Below are 12,259 nucleotides of genomic sequence, written 5' to 3'. Positions count from 1 at the left end.
AAGGTAACAAATTCCCTCACAGCAGGAAAGTGGCTTTAGAATCATCCAAAGATGTTTTAGTGCTTTTCTACTATTTAGGACCATTTTCCTGGTTCACTTAAGAGCAGCATTCTACATCCTCTTGGTTTTCCCTGACACTGGCAGCTTCATCCATAGATACAGCATCCTCTCCTGTTGTGCTGATGGAGGAATATGGACAGCTGGTGGAGATGGCTTTCAGAGGCCAAGAACCCCAGTTGGCCTCACAACAAGAGGTCAGAAATGAGGATCCTGTTCTTTGCCAGCAAATTCTGTAGGTGCATGAACAACTCCCAAACCAGCTGGCATGCACCACACTGCTATGCAGGAAGATCCCATCTAGGAGCTGACTGCAACTCAGCAATGGAGAGGACTGGCCATCAGCTTGGACACCTACCACTCCTTTTCCTCCCTCTGAAGCACAGCAATGAATAATGACTTACAGTAAATACTTGCACTGTGGCACCATTGCCAAGCAGTAGCAGATGCCACATCCCTGAACTTGGGGTTTCTATCAGATGAGAAGTCATGATTTGAGGCTCATCTTCCTGAGTTGGCTGTTTGGTGTTAGCTGGGGGAGAAGCAAGGAGCCATGTGAATCAAGTGTTTGTGTTTGGCTTCCAGGCACCAAGTTTGTTTTAAAAGCTGTCTGCAGTTAAGGAAGGAAACAAGTTTCCATTGTTTGTATTCCCCCCCCACACAAGAAACTTTAGCACCTGGAAGCTGGTAAAAGCAGAGCATATTTGTACAAGTTAAAAATACCCTTTTGAAAACTGCCATTAGTTGAAAAAGTGATGTAATAAGTATAGAAGACATTTCAGACCAGCACTACCCCCAGACAAAATGGGTTTGTTCATCAATACAGGGATAAAACAGCATCACTGCAGAACCAAAGTCTTGAAATGTCAATCAGTATGAAAATGTAACTTAATTCAGTGCAACAGAAATCAATTTTTTTCCTAGGATCTAAGATAACTAAATCGAGCTAAGTGCATGATATTTAGCTACTCATACAGAAGAAAGCACAGTTCATTTGTTTGTTCTCTATAATTCTATTTTACTGCTCAGAAGGTGGCTTACAAAGCTCCAGAGTGGCAATAAAATCTTAACGCCAATTTTCCAGAAGAAAATCTACTGGATTCACTGGATGTTTTGCTGAAGACTTCTTGCTGGTTTGTTTCATTCTTTCAATTTTTGATAGTTTACATGAGATCAATGTAAAGATATTTCCTTTGCTACTGAGAATGACAGCAGTTCCCCTTCACATAGGAAGGTACAGAGACAAAAGCTGATATGTGTGAGACCCGTTAACAAATGCATCTGTGTATTTGCAGATGGTGTTGATAAAAACCACAAGTACCAGGATAAACAGAAAGAACAGAAAAAAAAATGCTGTAAAAAGGATATACCAACAATACTGAAATAGCCTGCAAAGATCACGAGGCTGCTGCTGAGGCAGATGAGCAATGGTGGAAGTACAAGCTGCTGATGCAAAACTAGAAAAGTGATGGCTACAGAGATGATGGTGGCCCTCACCTAAATTCACCAGCTCGTGGCCTCTGTTAGAGTAGATGCAACTTGCAATCTGTTGCTTTTATTCTCATATCAACATCAGGTGCAGGGCAGAGGTGGTCACTGCCTTTTTGTGTGGTGGCCACATGAAGTGTGGTCACAGAGCTGAGGCAGCAGCCACTCTGCCCTAAATGGCCCTCCAACCCACCAGGCACTTGCTTTTACTCTGCACAGCCAGCTCCAGGAGTAGTACTCGAAGACTAAATTTGCACTTCATTTAAGTGAGAGGCTGCAGGGCTCTACTGCTGTCATTGCTTAGCAGGTGTTTTCCTGAAGCTGCAACTGCCAGTGCAATTCAGGGGGTGATGGAGGAGGTCAGGACAGTATGTGCTTCAACACCTCCCAGGTGCTACCTACCTAGGATGCTTGTGAGGGCTCCCTCTCTGCTCCCCTGCTGTTCCAGGAGCTCTCCCTGGTTTAAACCTCTAGCCCATCCTTACCTGTGCCTCTGAAGGAGCAGAGAGAGGAGGGGAACGAATTCAAGGCAAGGAGTCTGCATGTGCTCCCTGATTCAGCCTTGGGGGAGCTGATGAAGTACCAAAGGGATCAGACAGTTAAATGCACGAGCAGGAACCACTGCCAGCAACTGCACTGTGGATTAGATAAAGGTTTTTTAGGAAACAAGATTGTGGAATTTAGGCCTTTGTGAATTCAAGGGTCACCTGGCACTCAGCATTTGTACTGGGATGTTTCCAGTTTTCTCCTTGAGGTTCTCAATTGGAACCTGGGTCTCAGCCTTTGAACTGAAGATGCTCCTATGATAGTCAGCCAACCTCTGAAGATTTCACCCTGGTCTCTGAAATATTTTAACTTCAGATCCTATCAGTCACATTTACCATTAAGATGATGCATATAAAGACCTAATACATTATTTAACAGGTTCTTCATGAAGTCAGAACATCCAGCAGACCAGCAAGTTGTTTCTACCTGTGGCCTGTAACCATCTGTAGCATCTGCTGATGTATTTATAACTATCTGGAGGTAAGTGGCATATGTGATAACACTCCAAACTCCTTCATTAACCTCATGGCCCCCTGGAGAAGGTTCCTTTGATGTGAAGTCGAATTGTAACTTTATTACTCAGAGGACACAAATTCCTTCCCAGGTGCTGCCTGGCCGGGCCGGAGGGCTGGTTGGTTGGGTTCCGCAGCAATTCGTGGCTGCTTTTGGACCAAGAGGATAAAAGAAACCCCAGAACCCCGCACGAACGCGGGCAACGAACAAACCTGCTGCAAACCCGCGGGTAAAGGAGAGAACCCCGGGCGGGGGACGTGCCGCCCCGGGAAGCGAAGGCTCTGGAGGGCGGCGGCGAGTTTCTCGCCGCCCTCGCTGACAGGCTGAGGGAGGGAGGAATTACCCAGCCAAAATCTGGCGCTAGAACTGCTCGGGACAGGCCTTTCTTGGTGTAATTACTTCGTGCGCCCCGCTTATTGCCGCTCAGCGCTGCGGCGCTGGGTCCCTTTAATCGATTAACAGGTTCACGCACGATGCGAAGCGAACGGAGCGGAACAGCCGCGGGCGGGACGTGCCGCGGGTGCGCCCGGCCGCAGTGCGCCGGCGCAAGTGCGCCACCGCGCGGTGCCGCGGGGAAGGGCCCGGCGCTGCCGCAGCCCGGTGCGCGCGGGAGACCCGGGCTCCCCGAACGCCGCCGCGGCGCCTGTACGTGGCGAGCGGGACACCGGCGCGCCAGCCCGGCCCCGGGTGGGAAGGGGCTCTGTGGCCGGGGTTACCGGGCACGTAACTGCAGGGGCGCACGGCTTCTCGCTCCGAGGCGCTGTTCGCGGGGTTATATAAACCCCCGACCTCTCTGAGGTCCGCCGAAGGCCCCGATGAGCGTGCCCGTGGTGTACGTCCCGTGTGACAGCACAGAGCGGCTCCTAAATGACCCTTCTGAGGAGCTGAGGAGCAGCGCGGCTGCTTCAGGCGCGATGCTGCTGATTCCAGTGCCGCCCAGCCCAGGAGGGAAGCTGCTGCTGTCGCCTGGTAGTGCCTGGCTGGCGAAGGACCTGCACACCTATGTGGGGCACCGGGAGCTGCTCCGTTCTCCTTGCTGTCTGTCGTTTCACATTTCCTTGTGAAGACTTCCATCCAGTGCAGTTATCCCTGGTCAGCTGAGCTGGGATCTCTGCCTGTGTTCTCACCCACAGCCAGCCTCCCCATCCTCTATGCCCAAGGTTTTTATTACCAACTTTAAATTTTTATTACCAACTTTAAATAAGATTTTCCAAAAGAGCAGAAATTACTTGTTGTAACACCTTTTTGGTTAGTAAATAGTAAGCACTGAGAAAATAAGTATTGTTAGAATCATAGAACCTTTAAGGTTTGGAAAAGACCTCTAAGATCATCACGTCCAACCATCAGACCAAACCCACCCTGTGTACTAAACCATGTACCAGAGTGCCATGTCTACACATTCTTTGAACACATCCAGGGATGGTGACTCAACCGGTTCCCTGGGCAGCCTGATCCAGTGATCAATAACCCGTTGGGTGAAGAAATTCTTCCTAAAATCCAGCCTAAATCTCTCCGGCACAACTTGAGGCTATTTTTGTTCTTAATGTACTTGTAAAAAATTATTTGTTATCCTCTCCAACAGGGGCCAGATTGCTGAGCTTTTGTTTTGCTAACTTAGTGAGATCCCTGTATTCTTCTTGAGGTGCCTCCCCCTTCTTCCAAGAGTGGTAAACGCTCTTTTTTTCCTGAGTGCCACCAAAATCTCCCTGTTCAGCCAGGCCAGTTGTCCTCCTCCCAGGTTCATCTTTCAGCAGATGGTGACAGCCAGCTCCCACGCCTTTAGGGCTTTCTTCTTGAGGAACGCCCAGCCTTCCTGCACCCTTTGCCCTTCAGGACTGCCTTCTTCAGAAACGGCAACACATGTCTCATTTCAAAATAACCACAGAAATGCAAATTTGAGAATGCATTTGAGTCTGTCATATCCTATTCGCTCGGAAGACAAAATGAAACCTTCCCAGCCATACTCAAGAATGTCGTTGCTCAACTCTCTTTCTCATAGCATTCATGGAGAGGCAGCAGTGATGGCAGGTATGATTTGATTCATAGAGATGGTGTCAATTAGTTTCACATTTATATGAACATATGGTCTGTATGTGCCCAGCAGGTTCAGCAGCTGAGAGGGTTTTTTTCTAATGGGATGCTTGTAGAAGTATTTATTTGCCTTACTGGAACTGAGAGCAACACCTTGTTACCAAGTTTTGAGGGGTTACCTTCATTTTCACAGGCTGTGAAATGAGCTCCTGAAACATGACCCTCAGGCACAAGTGTGTGTGGGAAATGAGCATGGTGACTGATGTGCCAGGCTGGGACTCTGAAGGTGGGTGCTCAGTTCCCAGCTCCTCTGCTGGCTCCTCTGATTTGAGCAGGGTCTTGGCTCCTGACTCTGACCACTCCCTGTCTCCACACCTGTCTGATTTTTCTCATTTCCTTAGGTGTAACCCTTCAGATACAACTTCTGAGAGTTCCCTCTTGTCAGCGTGTTCTCCTTGGCTGTGAGAAGGTAGGTAGGTGTTTTTAAGGAGAGCATGCGTACAGGCTTTGCAGTTTTCCAGCCACAGACTTGGATTAGATGTGAATTGTTAGCTAGAGCTGAAGAGGTTTTCCTTACACCGTGCCCAGGCATCCGCGTGCTGCTGAACTGCACCGTGGAAGGGGAGGAAGGTGCTGTAACATTTGAGCAATTAAACTGAGAAGGGAAGTGCTGCTCACATCACTGGCCTCGAGATTATCGGCTTTTATGGTCATGAGTAATGGAGTAGCCAACCTAGGCTGCTGGGGGCACATTGCTACAACGTTCAGTTTATTGAGCAAACCTGAAGTAAGCAAGCAGAGTTTAGCAATAACTTGAGAGCCTAATCGTTTAACCCCTTCCTTTCTTGCACTGGAACGATGCTAACACAGATCATATCAGCTTGGCTGTTCAGTAGGAAATAATACCGCTCCCGCCTCGCAGCCGGAGAAATCAGGTGCCTGGAAACAGAGCGTGGCATTAAGATAAACTGTAACCTGTGTTACCTCAGAAACAGATCTTTCAGTTAAACCAACCAAAGTCAGAGCAGAGATGAGGTTAGATAATCGCTGTGTGTGATACACAGCACTGCACCCTGTTGACAACCAGAGCAGGGGAACTGAGCAAAAAGGCAATCTCTGCAGGCTACTTAGTGTGTTTTTTGGTGTCCCCCCCCTCCCCAGCACCTCTGGAAGAGCACAAGCAACACTCAGCTCAGCAGCATTTAGTTGTAGCTCTACCAGAGAACTGGAAGAAATCTGCTTCAGAGCCAGAGTCCAGTCTTCCCCCTCGCAGGCAACCATCCCACAGCATTTCTTTTGGAAACCATCGAGCTTTATCCTAACAGCTGCTTCTGGTTCTTCTTGTCACTGATGCTACCGCTTCAGAGTCTTCCTCAGATGAAGGAAATGGAATTTTTTCCCGATGTCTGGACTAAAGTTACTAACAGCTTTTACCTAATCACCCTTCAGTCAACATCACCTAGTTTTCATCCCTGTGCTCTGTCTTAGGACTTCATTTATCTTTACAATCAAGCCAGCTTCATTAAGATTTTAATGACATTTTCTCTGCACCAGATTCTGTCATCACACACACATATATATATAGGTAGAATCTTTATATCCATCTATATATAAAGATTAACAAAATCCAGTGCAATGCTATGAGTACTTGCATGTCTACAGTAAATTTATATTGTCTAAAACATCCTAGAATTGTATTTTTTGACAGCCACATCTAGTTCTTGGCTCCTGTTTATCTGGTATTCAGCTAAAACTCCAGCTGTCTCCCTTTGTCCCTTTCAACATGAGCTCTTCAACTGTTTCTTATCATCTTGCACATGTTACTACGAAATTTACCCCTCAACTTTTTTTTTTAAACTCCAAGGCCTTCTTGCATAATTCTTCCTATTGCTTCTGTAACTTTATTACATGCCTAATTCTTCTGCTACCATCACTGCTGCAAATACAAACAAGACAGGGGTAAAGACCCACCCAGTGAAGAACTTTCCCGTAAAACTTCTTGCAGCCTGACAGCTTTTCACTGTTTCCCTTGTCTCAGTTTGAGTTACGATGATGCTTTTCTTCCCGTAGTGTATAAATACTTCACTGATTTACAGGCAGGTTAGATCTGCCACGTTTCTCCTGGCTGTGATGCCAGTTACTCAGAAATATACGTCTCTAAGAAATAAATCCACGTTGTATTTTGTCTAGTTTTGTGAGAAGTTTTCTACTACGGAAATAACACTGAGAGCACATGTGTGAGAAGCCTCAAGTAAAGGATTTCAGAGCAGCACAGACGCTTCCTGCTAACTGTGAGGAGCCTGGGCTTCAGGGGATCAGTTCAACAATTTCACTGCTCAGAAGGCAAACGAGGAAGCGCAAGCGGAAGGTACAAACGTGCTACACCTCCTGGAAAAGCCAAATACAGGAAAAGGATTAGGGTTATTTTTATTTTGTTAAAGGAGAGGACTTACATGTGAAGGTATCAGGGCCCCATTACAATCACACCAGGCTCAGAAAAGCTGAGCTTGCCAAAGATGAACTTAAAAGCCAGCCAGTAGGTACATAAATAATTCAAAGTCCTTTTTCCAACACTCTGCATCCAGTGCAGGTTAATGTAGGGCTTGGGTCCTGCTTTGCACTTACCACAAACAAGCAGAGAGCCCCTCTGAGGAGCAGAAATGGCTTTTCTGAGACCAAGCAGGCACATGCTTTAGCACGGAGCCCAGGAGTCTTCAACAAATGCTCTGTAGTTAATTTTTGGAGAGAACAGTGATTGAATTGATGCAGAGAGGCACTATAAAAGATTTCTTTCAGTACCAGGACAAATTGGCAGTTTGGCTCACACACATCTAAGTTGTACCTTGCTGAGAAGAGCTGAAGATGTTCTGAGAGACCACATACAACACGGCTTACATACGCAAACCAAAAAAAACCCTCAGCCTAATTACACAACCGTTGGATCTTCAGGCCACACAGAATGCAGCAGTTAGTCCAATCCGATTTTCAGTCATCTACAGCTGATTTTTGTTCTGACAACATGCTTGTAAGAGTTGTACCTATTTCTGATGTCACAGTCTTTCATTGCTGACCACCCTGGCTGTGATCCCAAAAGTCAGTCCTTCAGTAAGTTATTCCCATCTACACGTGCCAACCTTCTAAATAATATAGTGGTTTCCATTCATGTGTATATCACTATTAGCAAAATATGGAGAGGGCACTACTAAAAGAAACAAATCTGTGACAGCTCGTTGTCCAGCCAGGAAGGTAACAGATATTACACAGCTCTGAACTGCAGTGCTGGAATGGTTTTGTAAATTCTTGTTTTTAATAAAATCATTGAAGCAGGAAGAGATGAACAAAGATATTTACCCCAAAGTATGGCACTATTAACTGCTAATTTTTTCAGTGGAGTGCTTCAGTGATTTTTTACAGTAATAATGGCACAGGCTCTTGTGCCTGTGTACAGTTCATGAAATCACAGAATTGTTTAGGTTTGAAAGGACCTTTAAGATTATCATGTCCAACCATTAACCTTGCACTGCCATATCTACCACTAAATCATGTCCTAAACACACCTACAAGTCTTTTAAATACCTCCAGGGATGGCAACTCAATCACTTCCCAGCGACTGATAACCAACCCTTTGGGTGAAGACATTCTTCCTTAATACCCAATTGAAACCTCACCTGGCACAACCTGAGGCTGTTTTCTCTTGTCCTATCGCTAGTTACTTGGGAGAAGGGCCAGGCTGTTGACCAAGACCCCCAGGTCCTTTTACACCAGGCAGCTTTCCAGCCACCCTGCCGCAAGCATTGTATGGGGCTGTTGCAACCCAAGTGCAGCACCCAGGACTAAACCTTGCTCTATCATCTTTGATACAGTAAACTCAATTTCTCCTCCTTAAGATAAAATGTTTTTCAGAGTTCAGTGGTGGAACAATATTGATTCAGAAATATGCCAAAGACAGACGCCCACAGGCATTCAGCTGGCACCACGTGCTAGCTGCTGAAACACAGCCACCTCTAGGAAACAGGCTGTAGCTCAGCTCATCGGGCATCTCTAAGACATATGGAAGCCCCAGGATGTCCCAGTAGGTGGAATGAGAAGTGTTTGCAAAAGAATAATTCAAATGCTACTTCTTTACTTGAGAAACTATTCTATTTATTCTTTATAGAAACCCCCAAAGGAGAAGGGTGGAAGACTACACTTCATTTTTAAAGTTCAGAGTCTGTTCTATTTTAGTACATGCAACTACACACTTGGCAAGGATTCCTCCTAAACCACCAGTCAGAAATATAGGCAAAGGCTTTACAATCCCATAAAAAAAACCAAAATTATCCTTACCCAGGCACCAGCACTGAGACACATGAGAAGCAGCGTGTGACTGCCCTGTTTAAGGTCACTGGAGACAGAGGTGACTTCTGTCAGGGAACACACCAGCCTCCAGCACTCCCATGAAACACTCCTGAGGGTCTTTAGCCTACAGCACAAAGAAGCCAGGATGCAGGTTGGCTTCAAACCCACCACGGCTTAAACCTTGCTGGAAACACACCTTGGATCTCAGACTGACAGAGGGGCAATGCAAGGACATTTTTCCAGGCAGGCCTGCTGCCCTCCTCTACCCCCCATCAACAGCAGGTTCTAAGGAGCTTTCAAGCAGGAGGAACAATGGGACTGAATAAACACAGAGTGCAGAAATGCCAAGATGGAAAGCGTCATAGCTCAACACTACTCAGGAGATAAAAATTAACTGTAACACTCACTGAATACAAACATGAGGAGAAAAAGTCCCACCAGGCATGTAACAAATAAATCATTAACTGTGCTAAAGGCAGAGGGAACCAAAGATTTCACTGCTTCAGTGTGTTACAGGAAACTCCCAAACTCCTTTGCTCCTTACCAGCTCCCATGACACTTAACACATTCTACTTCTGGCACACTTCTTGCCCATCAGAGGCTGAAAATGCCCCTTGAATCTTCACAGTGATTTTTGCAGAGAGGTTCTGGACGGATTCTTAAAAGAGAATAAGGGAACAAGGTCAGTTACAGTGGGACCAAGAGCTGTGCCAGGGGCTGGAGTATGGTCCTTCCACGAAGATTTGAAATTGGCCCTGGGGACTTTGCCCAAAAGCTGTACAATGGGTCACGCAGGACAAATTCTTCCTTTAGGGACTCCAACAGTGGGAGTTATTTAGGACGCATCAGCAGGCCCAAATAAGCTCTGTTAGAAACCTCTTTTAAACGTTACTCATCAAAGCGAGTAAAAAAGAAACAACAGTTACAGTGAGACAGAAGCAGAGCCGATTCCCAGTTAAATGGTTTCTGAGTTTCCCCAGGAGATCTGTGAAGCACTTTGAGAGGGAAAAGCAGCCTGCACTACCACTGCCCTGGAAAGAGTGCCTTCCTTCTGGCAATACCAACACTTCTTTTCCTCTACTGTCTATACTACATAGGGATTTGGAGGGGAAAAAACAAAGATGGCAATCAGGAAGCTTTCAGAAATGATGGCAGAAGAGTAGCATCAAAAGGGATTTGTTCTACAAGTCTCACAATTTAAGTAAGTGGAGGATTTAAAGATGCATTGAATTAATATCTTTTTTTTTTTAAAGTAACAAAGGAAGAACGGAGTGTTAATAGCAGAGTTCCTCATGAAGACCTGAATTCTTTTTTATGGTGTCTTTAGCTTATTTTCTAGAGTTTCTAGAAAAATACTGTGGTTACAACACATGGCTTAGTCTCCTGGGAAACTGCCATGTTAGCCACCACTGCACAAGAAAATTCTATTAATCTTAAGCCTTAACTGTACTTTAAAACTGACCTGTTCTTGGCACAGAGATGGCTCCAGCTGGGAAAGCCTGACTGATAAGACAGGTAGGTCTCAGCAATGACAAAACCCACGCTGAGTGCAGGGTCAAAACACTACGTTGCCCCACAGTCCCATTTCCACAGAGGTATATGCATGGCAAGGAGCTGACTCTCCTCAAGCCATGTTTTAGTTAAAAAAAAAAAACCAAAACAAACAAAAAAACCTAGTCCAATGCATTACAACAACAACAACAAAAAGGAGATTGAAAGCAAGCTAAAACAAGAAATACAGCAATTTCTATGTACCTGTTGAAGACCTTGGGATAAGAATTTGTTAGCTAAAAGCTAAGCCAGTGCCATTGCTAACAAAGCTCAGCCAAATACTTTCTTATCTAATCGCAGATGGAATGAAGAAACTAGGAATCAAAATGAAAACCCCATAAATTATTCACACACCTGCATGCCTTTGGTTCTTTTATCTATTAAGCATCAAAAAAGGGCAACGTACTCAAGACTCTTAAATTCTTTTTTCCTCTCTGCAACAGGAAGATTCAGAGAGAGACTTGCTGAAGTAAGCTTAAGGCCATAGAAATGTTTGCTCTTTCAGAAAATCTGCATCACGATGCTTTTCCTGACCTTATCAGGATGAGGACACGGCTCCAGTCTGCCCCAGTAGCTTTCCACTCGTTGACAAGAAGCGAAGGACAGTTGCGCAGGTGCCCAGCTCTGCGGAGAAAGGCAGGGTCTGTTCAGCTGGGCACCCTGAAATGCCTGAGGGAAGCAGGTACCTGGCTACTACCAGCTCTTGCTAAGCGCTTAACAAGCTGTGTGACTACAGAAAGTGACAGCAAAGGAACCACTTGAGACTCGCTTTAAGGCTTTGTGACACCAGCCAGGTGGCTCCAGGATGCACCAGTCTCCCCCCAGTCTCTCCCCGTGAGGTGCCATCCTGTCTGCGCGGGCTGTCGGTACCCCCGCTGCTAACAGCCATTGACAGAACAGCAGCTCTCAAGAACTTTGGGCTGGGATTACCAGCTTTTAGAAAGGCTGTGGATGAAAGAATGGTTTAAGAGTATAAGCAGGTAAAATATTCAAGACAAGGAATTAACAAGGCAAAGCAGTTAAGAACTCAAACTGCATTCAAGTCAAGAAGACACTGCTTGGTCTTTGATACTGAACAGCATTTTGGTTGCCAAAGGCTTTTCCTTACCTAGTAATTCATCTCTTTGCTACAGGCTCCTTGCACTTGGGAAGCATGTTTCAGGTGGCTGGGGGAAGATCACTGCATAAGAAAACAGAATTTATTTGTGAGTCAGGACAGAACAACGGTCCCTTTCTGCCACCCTCTCTGGGCAGCATGCAAGCCTGTATCTCTTGTACAGTCATCACCCAAGCAGTGGCTAATGGCTTCTTCCTTTATGAGAAGGCCACTGACAGTTTGCCAGTGGCTAATTTGGCGCCCTTCTCACATCTATTAATTAAACCCCCATCCAAATGAACACCAGGAGATGAGCCCTTATCCCGTGTAATGCTTTAAAATGCAATTAAGGGTGAATGGTGCACCTAAAACATGCCTAGGCAGAGACAGGTTCCAGAAGCAGTAACATTTGTGGCAAGTAACACTGATTCTGGACACAAGATGATGCACCAGGGCAAGCCAAGAAACAATTCAGCTTAATTAACTTACATTTAATGAACATAAAACCTAGACACCATAGTCTGTAACAGCTCCATCTCAAACACTATCTGATCAAACCCCTTGGACTGTGGTGTAACCCGCCTTTCCCTTCCACACCATCTGGATTCCTGCTATTCCAGTGGCACCTGGGGCTGGGCA

The sequence above is a fragment of the Gallinula chloropus genome, assembly GCF_964237585.1.
Source record: "Gallinula chloropus genome assembly, chromosome: 4".
NCBI lineage: Eukaryota > Metazoa > Chordata > Aves > Gruiformes > Rallidae > Gallinula > Gallinula chloropus.
This window is presented reverse-complemented; position numbering follows the sequence as displayed.